We start from the raw sequence: 13,922 nt of genomic DNA on the forward strand, positions 1-13,922 counted from the left end.
AGAGTGGAAGTCAATTAGCAAAAAAGAAAATAGTTAGATGAATAATTCAGAAGTAGAGAGGCTATCAGTTGAAAGTGGGAGGTTGTGGGAAATATAATTTAGGGGTTTTTTCTTCTCTATCCTCACTAATTATTTTGTTATATTATAACGTTCACAATTTACCTTCAATGTGACTCATATTCATTAACTACTCCTCACTCAATTTTAGGATTTTTCTTCTCTATCCTCAATAATTAATACCCAATTTTAGGGGGTTTTTTTCTCTATCCTCACTAATCATTTTATTATATTATAACTTTTAACAATGAGTAAAGTATCGTTTTTGTCCTCAACGTTTGGGGTAAGTCTTATTTGTGTCCCTAACGTTTAAATTGTCCTATTTGTATCCTTAACGTTTATAAAAGTGATTCAATGTTATCCTACTATCAATTATACTAACAAATCAGATTATATTTTTCAATTATTCTCACTTGGATGTATTTATTCTCAATTAGGTCTCACTTGGATGTGTTCGATTTTAATATTATACCCACTATTTGTGTTTAGATTTAATTATGTCCCTAGAAAAGTGAATTATGTAAATGTTGTAGGAGTTAGTTTCAACATTTGATGAGCTATTTTTCGGAGTAGATCATCGATTCTATCCCAGACATTTGTATTCTAACTTCAAGAAGAGATTTTTAAAACTCAAACTAAAGCGCTCATGATGTGTATTGATGGCAGGATAACATTGAATCATTTTTACAAACGTTAGGGATACAAATAGGACGATTTAAACGTTAGGGACACAAATAGGATTTACCCCAAACGTTGGGGACAAAAACGATACTTTACTCTTTAACAATTTACCAACCACCAAACCGTCTGTAAAAAGTATTAATTATTTATTTAAATTAAAATTTTAATTATTATAACGTTAAGAATTTTTCCTTTATTATTATTATTATTATAATAATTAAATTAGGTTGGTTTAATAGTTAGTTCACTAGTTTACTTAAACAGATGTTAAGAATTCGAATTCTGCTTTGTGCATAGAGTAATCATATTTTATAATTAAAAATGAGGAATGTTAGGGAGACAGTAACTTTTGTGATTTGTAGCCATCAAATAGCCATCAATGATGATTTTAATGATATGAGATTTCATCCAATGGTTCACTTTTTTTTTTCTGGCCAAAATTTAACAAAGTTGCTGGCTCCCTAGACTTTTTCATTAAAAAATATATTTTTAAGTAAAATTAGTGTACCCAACTCAGCCTATTCATAAGCTAATTTAATGTGCACCCCTATTTATACTTAGTAAGTTAAGGTGTCTACCACACTGTTTTCTTTTGTTTTTTCTTCCTAAACAAAGTCTCTATCTCTTTTTCTCAAAAATATATTTCAACAAGCTATTTTCAATTATAAGATGACTTATAAGAATGTTCTTTTGATCCTTGGAATTTTAACCGTGATTGTTCTAAGTCCTTCGGAGATTCTAGCTCGGGACTTACCAGCAACAGAATATACCCAAGGACCAGGTTTGTTTTAGCATTTATATATGACATAAAAATTGTTTATAAAGGACTTTTACTTGTTAACTCTAAATTTCTCTTTTTGAATTATCTTCAGAAGTGACGAAAAATATATATTTTATTATTGGGTTAATCACCAAAAACGTGCATGAATTATCTAATATTAAATATGTATTTCTCAAAAAATACATTAGACATTGAATTTTGATGCAATTTTTTATAAGTATAATTAAAAAATAAGATATTATTATTCAAACGCTAACAAAAATATACTCAAATTTTGCTATCGACAAAAATGCCATTAAATAATTTAAAAACGGGATAAAATTATCTAATATTAAATATGTATTTTTCAAAAAATACATTAGACATTAAATTTTGATGCAATTTTTTACAAGTATGATTAAAAAAATGATATATTATTATTCTTAAAATTTGGTGATTTTTTGTGATATTTTATTAACAAAAAATCACTAAATTTTAAGGATAAAAATATCTCATTTTTTTAATCGTATTTATAAAAAAGTTAATCAAAATTCAATTTCGAAGGCATTTTTTGAAAATACATATTTATTGTTGAACATTTTTATCGCATTTTTAAATTATTTGAGGGCATTTTTGTCAATAACAAAATTTGAATGCATTTTTGTTCAGCGTTTGAGTAATTCGAAAACGTTTTTGAAAGTTAACCCTTCATTATTTCATTATCAATCCATATTTTTATAGCATATGACATTTTCTTTTCAAATATGATTGTATTTCTCATGTTATCAATCTTCCGAACTTGCATATTTCTAAAAAATGTATCATTGTCTACCTGCAGTTTATAAAATAGAAGAAATAGGTCAAATTGCTGGACCAACTGGGTTAGGAAGAGATGTCAATGACTTGGATGGTGGAAAATACAACATTAGTCAATGTAAACGTCTTTGTTGTGCTGTAATAGGATTCTGTTTTTGTTGCTAATGGCATACAAATGAAAGATGTGAATTTGTTACATCTGTCTATGTTAAATCTTATAACTGCCATATGAGAATAAAGGAATAAAATGTATACCATAGGTAGAATAATAATCAATAGCTCTGTGCGTAGCTTGCAAAGATTATGTAACTGGATCTATTTGGTTGATGTGGTAAGGTTTTTGAAATTGCATTTTCTTTCATAAACAGGGCTTCTCTCTATGTTTTGTATTTTATTTTTAACTTTTCAAATTTATTTGATTTGTTGCCCTAATGAAGAATTATAATCCAAGCAATATAGTCTACAACTGTATACTAAGATTTTTTTTTTTTTAGAATTTTATCCTAAAAATAAAATTTATTCAAGACTTAGTTGACTTCTAATCCGATCCGCTAAATTAAATTAAATTAAGAATTAATGATAAAATGAGTCTCTAACATATTACGTATTATCGATTTAATTTTTAAAAGATAATAATGGGAATGAGTTTGTCTTAATTTTTTTTTTACTAATAACTTTATATTAACATCTAATTAGGGTGACAAACAAACTACAATCTGGGAGTCAACTTGTTTTTTTCCCATTAATTCTCCTCACAATTTTATTTCTATTATAAACATTGTACACTAAATTTATTATTTTTCTATATTTTTTCTTATTTTAATATTACCGATTATTCGATCATTGGTGAATTAGGATCGAGTTTTTTTCAGGGTCACTACCCATGCATTTTGACCAATCGGTAGCTATCATCTACTTAATTTATTAAAATTGAATTTTCTTCTTAACTAATGAAAGTGAGGTGTCATCTCCTTATGAGTTCATTTTTCTTTCAAAATGAAAATATTATTTTTTAATATATTTATATTTATATTTATTATTTACCAATTTTTTAATTTTTATTTCTCATATTTGTTAAAGATTTCTTTCTAATTATTGTCATTTAATTTACTCATTTTAGGTATTAATTATTAATAAGTCTCCATAATTATTTTTCAACTATTAGTATTATTAATATATTAGTATATTTTTTGAAATATTAGAGGTGAGATATCAATTTCTCATTAACTTTTTTTTCTAAAATAAAAATACTATTTTCAATATATTTATATTTAGTCTCTTCTCCATCTATTTTAAAAAATATTTTTTTATAATTATATAAAAATTAATATTTGATACATTATTATACAAGGTGTCAATCATTAAATATTTTTAATTATTCTAATTATTATATTAATTTATATAATTCTAATTCTCAATCATTATATAAGTTGATATACACGTTGATACAAGTTGATACTAATTATTATATTGATTGTTTAATACTAATTATCAATTATTAATATTTTTTAATTATTATTTTTAATCAAGCATAATTAGTGGCAAATTGATACATATATTAATGGTGACAAATTGATACCCATATCAAATAATAATAATAATAATAATAATAATAATAATAATAATAATAATAATAATAATAATAATAATAGAAAAGGTATAAACAGCACATATGTTATATTTTAAAAAAGCAAAACATATTTTTAAAAGGATTAAGATATCAATAATTAAAAATAAAAAAATAAATATAAATTTATAATTTTAATTGCCATAAATATGATACTAACGTTGATAGTGGTAAATTGATATTGATATCAATGATTAATTTCTATAATTATTTTTGTACTACTAAAAGCTATATAGTGTTTCTTTTGCGGTTCGTGAAATGAGATTGAATTTTCTCAATTTAGGTTCAGTTTTGGAAATTTTGTGTCAAAGTTGAAGATGCAATTTCAAAGATTGGTATTATATTTAAATAATCTTCTCTTAAGCTTTTTGTATTAAAAATAATTTTATAACATATGATGTTTTTTTGAGAAATTATTAGCCTTTTGGTGCATCAATGCAATGCCATTGAAGAGAATAAAAGTCAATTTAGTTTGACAATTTTAACAAAAAAATTGTCTGAATTTGTATGGATTCTAAATGTTCGATCTTATGATGTTATTTCGGTTGGTTGTTATTACGAGAATGACTATAATCTATACGTATCTAAGGACTAGAATAGATTAATATTATTTAAATAATTTAGTTCTAATATTAGTATTTAATTAAATTAATTTTTAAAAAATTTAAATTATTTCAATTTATATATTATGACTATTTTTTGGATATGTTATTTTTAAATATTTTAATATAAAATTTCTTTCTTTTTTCGATTTTTAAATTTATTTTCTTTCTTGGATATATGTATCACCTTTTTTGTTGTATTTTATATTAGTAATACAATTATTAAGAGAAGTATAATTCAGCAATAGATTAGAGTGATTAAAAATTTAATTATATTGTGTGGATACAAGATTGATTAATTAAGATTAAGGCGTGAAAAAGAAAAGTCACAATACGCAAAAATAGGAAAATAAGTGAAAATTGTTAATATATGAAAATTGTTAATATTTAAAAGAATAAAATATATTTTTTGTCTTTGAAGTTTGATAAAAATTTTAAAAATACTCTTAAGTTTTATTTTGTTTTAATTTTGTTCTAAAAGTTTTCGATTTGATCAAATATACCCGAACGACTAATTTTTCAAAAAATTTAATACCGATTCAACAACAATTTCATACTAATAACCTCTTAACACAAGTAAATCAAGCATAATTTTCATGCATTATTGTTAGATTGGTCTTAAATTTTTCAAAAATTTAGCCGTCAAGAGTATATTTAATGCAAATTGAAAACTTTTGGGACAAAATTGAAACAAAATAAAACTTAAGAATATTTTTAAAATTTTTACCAAATTTTAAGGACAAAAAATATAGTATACCCTATTTAAAACTTAATTCTTAGAGAAGGAAAAATTAAAGAAACTTAAATTTCATATAAGGGGATATATATATATTGTTGCTGCGTGAATAACCGACTCCAAAGTATAGCTCATTGTCCTGATGTTTGGACTCGCTTTTCTTTGACAAGATACGTCGGTTTTCTCCAAAAACGGCGGCGGTGGACACCTGTAAAACACTCCAATGCTCAAGTTAGTAAGAGTAGAAAATAAATATGAAGTTAACCTAGTGAGTCACTTGTATTTATAAAGTTGTTGTGTTTGGGACGGTTATAAATATTTTCAAAACTGGTTTGTAGAGTTTTAGCTAATTATCTTGTAACTGTATTTTAGTGACCTTGTTTAGAGAGATTTGCGGAGAGATTCCTGTGCAGATTTGAGTTGGCATGTAGTCATTTGATTTATAGGATAAATCTGTTAGGAGAGCAAAACACGTACTCCATATACTTCTCACGCGTCCGCGTCACCCATCTTTTACCCAACCCACGCGATTGCGTCAATCACGCGACCGCGTCGAACCCATTTCACCCTAGTCACGCGATCGCGTGCCCCACGCGTTCGCGTGGATTTGAATCCACTAATCCCAAGTCACGCGAACCCTAACCTCATCACGTCGCCCATACCCCCCTTCTCCTTCTCTTCTCTGCAACCCCTCCCTCCTCTGCCACCCAACCACCAACACTTCCAGCTACCACCGCCGACCACCGTGCCATCCCCACCACCGTACCCCATCGCCGAAAACCACCCTATCTCTCCTTCTCTTCTTTCTTTTCTTCCTCCACCACTCCCAACCTTCCCTCTCACCCACCGCCGCCCTCCTCCGCCACTGTCCCCCACCGCGGCCAACCTCCGACCGCCGTAACCCACAACCTTCACCCCCTTCTTCCTTCCTCTACCACCTCACCCAACCCAAACCCCAATCCCCAACCCGCCCCTGCTCCACCACCGCGCCGCCGTGCTCCCTCCCAGCGCCGCCGCGTCACCACCATCATCTCTCTGCCCTCATCTCTGTTCCATACATTTGTCCTTCTACACACCAGGTTCCACCATACTGCGATTCCTCTTTTCGATTTCTTAGTTAGTTTTTCAATTTTTGTTCAGAATCGGATAGTTAGAGATGCATGTTTGTAGTGGATTTTAGGTGGTTAGGTATCTAGGATGTGGTTAGTGGATTTAGGCCTGATAATTGCGCTGTTCTTGCTACTTGTTTTATCTATTTCGCAATTCTGATTTTGCTGTGATGCTCATACTGTTCATATGTTGTTCTTTCATGTTTCATGTTGCTGTTAAGACTGTTCTTTACTGTTCCTACTGTTTGTGACTCTTTGCATCAATATTTTTTTTCATATGAACTGTTTTTCTCGCTGTTTATTACTCGGGAACACCCAATTTTAGCCAGAATGCTGCCCGATTTTCTGCAAATTATTTTCATGTATTGAGTTTGGAAATTTCATATTTTTCCTTACCTGGCTACAACCAAACCATTTCATGACTGCCCGGGCTAGCATTCTTATTCCTTTTGATACCCTAGTTAATAACTTGCACTATTGATGATTTCATGTTAGTTTTGCAACTTTTCTATCCTTATGAATTATCATCAATAACCTGATATTTTTGCTTGATTATGAGTTGATTATTCTTTAAATTTGTGAATTTAGTGTTACATAGGAAACATTTATCATGCCACTTACCTTAACTTCCTTTTTACTAACTCACTACTTTCACTTTCTAACTTTCTTTTCACCTATTACCCACTTTTAACTCTCTAACTTCTCTTTTTGTCTTTTAACTAACTACTTTAACTTTCTAACTCAAGGCATGATTATTGTTTTTCCTAATTAACATGAATTCTACCTATATTATATTTTGGATTGTGATTTTTCATCTCCGATTTTTTAACTCACATACAGTCCAAAATGTACATATATTCAACTCATTTCATAATTCTACTGCTCGTTTGCCTTTATGCTTAAATTGCTATAAATCTTATTTGCCTACTTGTTTTCCTGCTTTTGTCCTTTAATTATATCCTGGAATCTCTACTTTTCAGGATGTCTGACCCTTAGCGCAAAGGAAAAGGCAAAGCAACCACTGGCAAACGAAAAAGAGGCGAATCCTCTATGTCCATCCTGGACATTTTGCATGATGACTCCTGGCGGAAAAAGCACTTTACCCCGCAGGAGAAGGCTGACCAGCTCCTTACTGCGAATGATCCAGTTAAATTTGCAAACAGATACTGTGAGCTAAAGTATCCAGTGTTTGCCACTTCCAGGAACCTGTACCTGGAGAGAACTTTAAAAATTTTAGAAGAACTACAGCAGTACACCTCCGAACAGATAAAACAAAGAGGCTGGTTCTTCTTGGGGAGAAACTTGACAGAGGTCAATGCTTCCTAGGTCAGAGAGTTTTACTGCAACTATTTCAAGACTTTCCTAGATGCAGTGCACCTCAGAGGGAAACAGATTTTGGTCACTGAGGAAGCCATTGAGGACATCCTCCACCTTCAGCCTAAATCAGATCAACCTAACGGTTACCAAAAGGTTGAGGCGGATATGCGCTTTATGAGATTTGACTGGGATGCTGTCAAGCAGAGAATAGGCCTTGATCCTACTGTCCCATGGGTCATGGGAAAGAACACAGTGATGCCTAAGGGAATCAAGCTGATTTACCTGAATGATGAGGCTCGGCTCTGGCACTAGATTCTGAGCAACTATATGATGCCGAACACTCATGAGACAGAGCCGCCCGCTGCTATGATCACCCTCATCTGGTGTGTGATGGAGGGTAAGGACCTGTATCTTCCACGATTCATCCGGTATTACATGGCTAGGGTCCATGTTAGAGGCACCCTCCCTTTTCCTTATCTGGTCACCCAGCTAGGCCGTCGAGCTGACGTGCCTTGGGAGCTTGCTGATGAGAAGCCACCTGCTGCGGACTGCAAGAAGATTATCCCTCACAGCAGGAAGTTTCAGGCTTTAGGCCACAGACCCTCATTCCTCACCACTTCTGATGAGACAACCACACCTTCAGCTGCCCCTTCTTCATCGAACACTGCACCAGCTACCACTACTGCCCCTCCACCTGCCTCAGATCCCATTTACCACCTCGTGCACCGCCTATTTCAGCAGCTAGACCAGATGGAGCGCCGCAACCAGCGGCATTATGAAAGATCTGAGCGTCGCAACAAGCGACGCTATGAGCACCTCAAGTTGATGATCCGATCCAGCGGCGACATCCTCTCCGAGCCTGACACACCATCAGAGCCATCTGAGGAGGAGGCGGACGAGCATGAGGAGGAGACACATGCACAGAGAGAGGCAGAGCAGGCAGGACCAGAGCAGGCTGTGCCACAGCATGTGGAGCCACACCAGATCCAGGCCGCAGACCCAGAGATTCCTCTACAGTTAGCACCTCCACTGCAGCAGACAGATCCTCATACACTTATCCAGTCTGCAGACCTTCAGGCTTCCACAGAGACACCAGCAGCCCATCCTTCCGGTGATGGCACTTCTTCACACCCAACTTGAGTGAGCATTGAAGACGATGCTATATTTTAAGTGTGGAGAGGTCGCCATCCCTGGCCTATCTTTTTTGTCTTTGAAGTTTGATAAAAATTTTAAAATACTCTTAAGTTTTATTTTGTTCTAAAAGTTTTCGATTTGATCAAATATACCCGGACAACTAATTTTTCAAAAAATTTAATACTGATTCAACAACAATTTCATACTAATAATCTCTTAACACAAGTAAATCAAGCATAATTTTCATGCATTATTGTTAGATTGGTCTTAAATTTTTCAAAAATTTAGCCGTCTAGAGTATATTTAATGCAAATTAAAAATTTTTGGGACAAAATTGAAACAAAATAAAACTTAAGAGTATTTTTAAAATTTTTACCAAATTTTAAGGATAAAAAATATAATTTACCCTATTTAAAACTTAATTCTTAGAGAAGGAAAAATTAAAGAAACTTAAATTTCATATAAGGGGATATATATATTGTTGCTGCGTGAATAACCGACTCCAAAGTATAGCTCATTGTCCTGATGTTTGGACTCGCTTTTCTTTGACAAGATACGTCGATTTTCTCTAAGAACGGCGGCGGGTGGGCACCTGTAAAGACACTCAAATGCTCAAGTTAGTAAGAGTAGAAAATAAATATGAAGTTAACCTAGTGAGTCATTTGTATTTATAAAGTTGTTGTGTTTGGGACGGTTATAAATATTTCCAAAACTGGTTTGTAGAGTTTTAGCTAATTATCTCGTAACTATATTTTAGTGACCTTGTTGAGAGAGATTTACGGAGAGATTGCTGTGCCGATTTGAGTTGACACGTAGTCATTTGATTTTATAGGATAAGTCTGTTAGGAGAGCAAAACACGTACTCCATATACTTCTGATGCAGCGCAATGTTTAAGCAGATTTTGATTTATAATTTTACCTAAACCGAGTTATAGCCAACAAAATATATATATATATACGCCCCATAAACGGGGCGGACCGGCCCGCCCCGCCAACTAAAATGGGTTCAAAATGCTAGCCCTCCCCACTTTATGGTGGATTGGCGGATTGGCGGGCTAGCTCGCTTGACTCTTTTTTTTTTTAAAAAAAATAAAATTCATTAAAATTAACCAAAAAATAATAATTAAAAAATAAATACGAATAAAAAATAGTCAAATTATAATATAATTTTTTTACTATTTTTTTAATTTTGAACTTCAATAAAATTGTTCAAAATAATATTTGTCAAGAATCATCTTTATTTTAAAAAATAAGTCACATAATTTGAACATATATACGAAATTGTAAAATAAAATAAATAAAGTAATAACTAAAAGAAGAATAAAAACAAAAAATGAAAAAAAAGTGTTTAAAAATTTTATAATTATTAGTTTTATAATAGTAATCACTCTTTTATTTAATAAAAAAAGAAAAATAAAAATCTTCGATTCGGTGGACCAGCCAACCCCGCCCTGTCAAAACCCGTCAATTTGGCAGTGCGAGTTTGGAGAATTTTTTTAATTTGGCGGACTCTAAATCCTAGTCCGACCCGCTTTTTTTAGCGAGTTTAGCAGATTGGCCCGACGGACTCGACCCGTTTTGCCACCCCTAGTGGATAAAGAGAAAAAATGGCTATCAAAACAGAATTCCGTAATGACTCCATTAATGAAAATATCACCATCTTTGAAATGCTTCAGCAGTTAGACAAGTTTGAGCTTTAAAAGAATTTTTCAACGGAAGAAAGAAAAAAAAAGCAACCCCATCAACATTCTATATAATTATGAATGCATTTTGATTTTATGTTGAATTAGCAGTTTTAATCAAATAAAATAAGAGGAGAAGCATAGTTATTGCACACTATTCATTATATATGGTGGTATATCTCACTTTCGAAGGAATTGTGTATATCTCACTTTAGAAGGAATTGAGCTTGTCTTTTTATTTTTAGAAAAAATGTATACTTCGACGAGAAAAAAAATACAGATAGTAAATATATGCAAAAGTACTTCGACACTCAAATTAGTATAAGAAGTATATATGAAAATAGTAAAATAATTCAAATCTTAAGATTTTTTTTTTTAAAATAAAAGATAACTTACATAGAAATTATATTATAAATGACATTAATGTTAAGACTGTTTGATAATTAAATTAGTCATTGTAGTCATTAAATTTGTTTGTTACAACTTAAAATTAAAATAAATAAAACTAAGTTACTACTCATTATGTACAATAAACGGATTAAGTTATTCAGGGTTAAGTTGTCGAGTTTTAACTTAAGTAATGGATTAAGTTTAATTAACCAAATATTAAATTAAATTTATAAAAGTTGAAATAAAATGAACAAACAAAAATTATCAAATTTATTATTTGTGACTTTATTTAATATTTTTTATAATAAATAAATATGAAATAAAACAAGTTTAAGATATTTTTTGTTTTTTTAGTATTATTGTAAAATAAATAACTTTAAAAATACATATAGCTTAATGCAAAAGGATTTGAATTATTTGACAAAAGAATAATAAAAACAAGTGAACCGAGTATGAATAATTAGAATATTTTTAACATAGTGATATACTCCGATTATTAAATTATCAAATAATAATAATAAATAATGAATTATAGCTTAGATAATATTAGTCTTTTTATACTTATCTAAAAATCATAGACTCATAAATTCAAATTTTACTCTTAATTTAAAAAAAAAAATCAATAATAATAACAAAATAAAAGGTCAAATGAAAATTTTATTTTAGTTGGGCACATTCTAAAAGAAATTAATGCATTCTAAATAAAATGAGAGTACGTTTCTAACTTATCTTCAACGTTTGATATTTTAAATATATACCTTACTATTTTGCTTTTACTTTGATTCTTGGAAAATTGTTTCACTTGGCAAGGATAACATGCTGGTCAACCTAAATTAATTTTTTGGATATTTGTAACTTTGTTTACCATATTTATATTTAGATTGTTTAATATTTGAGATATTTTAGTTAGATTTAGATTTGTCATTCTTATCTGATGTAATTTTTGGAATATCTTTAGATATATTCAATACATTTCAAAATTATACTTTATAACTAAAATGTATAGTTTGCAATAAAATTAGTAAAAAATATTATATTTTTATAGATCAATTAAATTTTTTATATTATATGATATTATAATTATTTTAAATTAATTTATTTTGATATAAATGTTATATAACTTTTAATTATTAAATTCACTTTTTAAAGATAAAATTGTATTCATTTATCATATAAATTTACAAAATTAGTATATGCTAATTATATATCGAATTGACCATTTTAACCCCGCTAGTCCAATTCATAACTGATGTGCACCCCTATATATATACTTCAAAAGTTAAGGTGTCTACCACATACTGCTTTCTTTTATTTTTGTTTTTATACAAAGTACTCTCTTATCTCTTTTTTAGCAAAAATATATTTCAACTAGAAGATGGCTTTCAAGAACGCTCTTTTGATCCTTGCAATTTTAGCCGTGATTGTTTTAATCCCTTCAGAGGTTCTAGCTCTGGACTTACCAGCAAAAAGATGTACTGCAGGAACAGGTTTGTTTTAGCATATATATATATATATATATATATATATATATATATATATATATATATATATATATATATAGTTTAATTTTGATGTACTGATAATGATCATTTACACAGTCAATATAAAAGGTAATTATTTTTTTTAACATGACGTTATGTGATTGAATACACGTGCTGATAATGCATCAAAATTAAATTCTTATATATAATTCATAAAAAATTGTTTATGAAAGGCTTTTACTTATGCCAATGAGTTATAGTTCAAATGGCATAGACTCCTCATACTCAATTAAGAGGTTGCGAGTTCGAATCATATATTTTTGCCAATGAGTAATAGCTCAAATGACATAGTCTCCCCATACTCAATTAAGAGGTTGCGGGTTCGAGTCTTATATCTTTTGGTAAAAAAAAAAAAGGACATAATTTCATTATTTCATTATCAAGTATCTATATTTGTAGCATATGATATGGTATTTTCTTTTCAATTGTATTTCTTATGTTATAAATTACAAATTATAATTCAACATGTTTTCGAAACTTCCATATTTAATTTCTAAAAATGTATCATTTGTCTACTTGCAGTTTATAAAATAGAAAAAATAAGTCAAATTGCTGGACCACCAGTTGGGTCAGGAAACTTGGATGGTGGAAACTTCGACATTCAATGTCGCAATCTTTGTTGTGTGCTGGGATACACTGTATGTTGCTAATAGCATACAAGTGAAAGACGTTAATTTGTTACATCTTTGCTATGTTAAATCTTCAAACTAGTATATGAGAATAAAGGAATAAAATGTATACCATATGCCTACACTTTAATTTGGTATATCGTAGGTTGAATAATAATCAACAGCTATGTACATAGCTAATAGCTTGCAAAAATGATGTAACTGGACCTATCAGAGTTACATGAATAATATTTTTCTTTTATCCATTTGTTTCATTTTATATCTTTTTATGTTTCATTTTATTTTGTTTTCTCCTTTAAATATGGTGGGTGTAAATCGTAAGAAATTATAAATTTAAAAATCACAAATAATCATGCTTAATGTATAAAAATAAACTACTATTTTTATTTATGAAAGATTAAGACGTAACATTTTTAACTGTAAAAAACGGAAATTAAAATTATTCCCATGAAAAATTAATTCCGTATGACAAAACTATATGTGAATCGTGTGACACATGTAAATCCTGTGAAATTAATAATTAATTAGCCAATAAATAAATTATTATTTAAAAAATTAGAAAAATTAATTTTATAATTTAGAAGAGTAAAAATATAAAAAATACGAATTTTGACGCTAATTTTAAAAATTTTGACATAAAATTGAGCTAACAGACCAAACCAAACGAACCAGGACTCAAGTAGGCCCAAGCCCATAATCTAATCCACGTTTAAAACTTTGATTCAACCTTTCCTCCCCTTTAAAAATTCAAAAATTTCACTGATTGAGAGGAGAAGAAGTAGATGAAACACAGTACCGTAACCCTTGTTTCCAATTTTAATTGCATGTAACTTTTAATTCG

At 30.0% G+C, this 13,922-nt stretch overlaps 2 long non-coding RNA genes across 2 annotated transcripts; both read left to right on the forward strand.

Annotated features, from left to right (window-relative positions):
• Nucleotides 1-1,319: 1,319 nt before the first annotated feature.
• LOC112723730 (uncharacterized) lies at nucleotides 1,320-2,679 on the forward strand. Its single transcript, XR_003163145.2, has 2 exons — nucleotides 1,320-1,519; nucleotides 2,337-2,679. It is a non-coding gene; the product is annotated as an uncharacterized lncRNA (long non-coding RNA).
• Nucleotides 2,680-12,223: 9,544 nt separating this feature from the next.
• On the forward strand, nucleotides 12,224-13,326 carry LOC140176478 (uncharacterized). Its single transcript, XR_011868080.1, has 2 exons — nucleotides 12,224-12,398; nucleotides 12,975-13,326. It is a non-coding gene; the product is annotated as an uncharacterized lncRNA (long non-coding RNA).
• The last annotated feature ends 596 nt before the right edge of the window (nucleotides 13,327-13,922 follow it).

Source organism: Arachis hypogaea, chromosome 11, assembly GCF_003086295.3.
Source record: "Arachis hypogaea cultivar Tifrunner chromosome 11, arahy.Tifrunner.gnm2.J5K5, whole genome shotgun sequence".
NCBI classification, from domain to species: domain Eukaryota; kingdom Viridiplantae; phylum Streptophyta; class Magnoliopsida; order Fabales; family Fabaceae; genus Arachis; species Arachis hypogaea.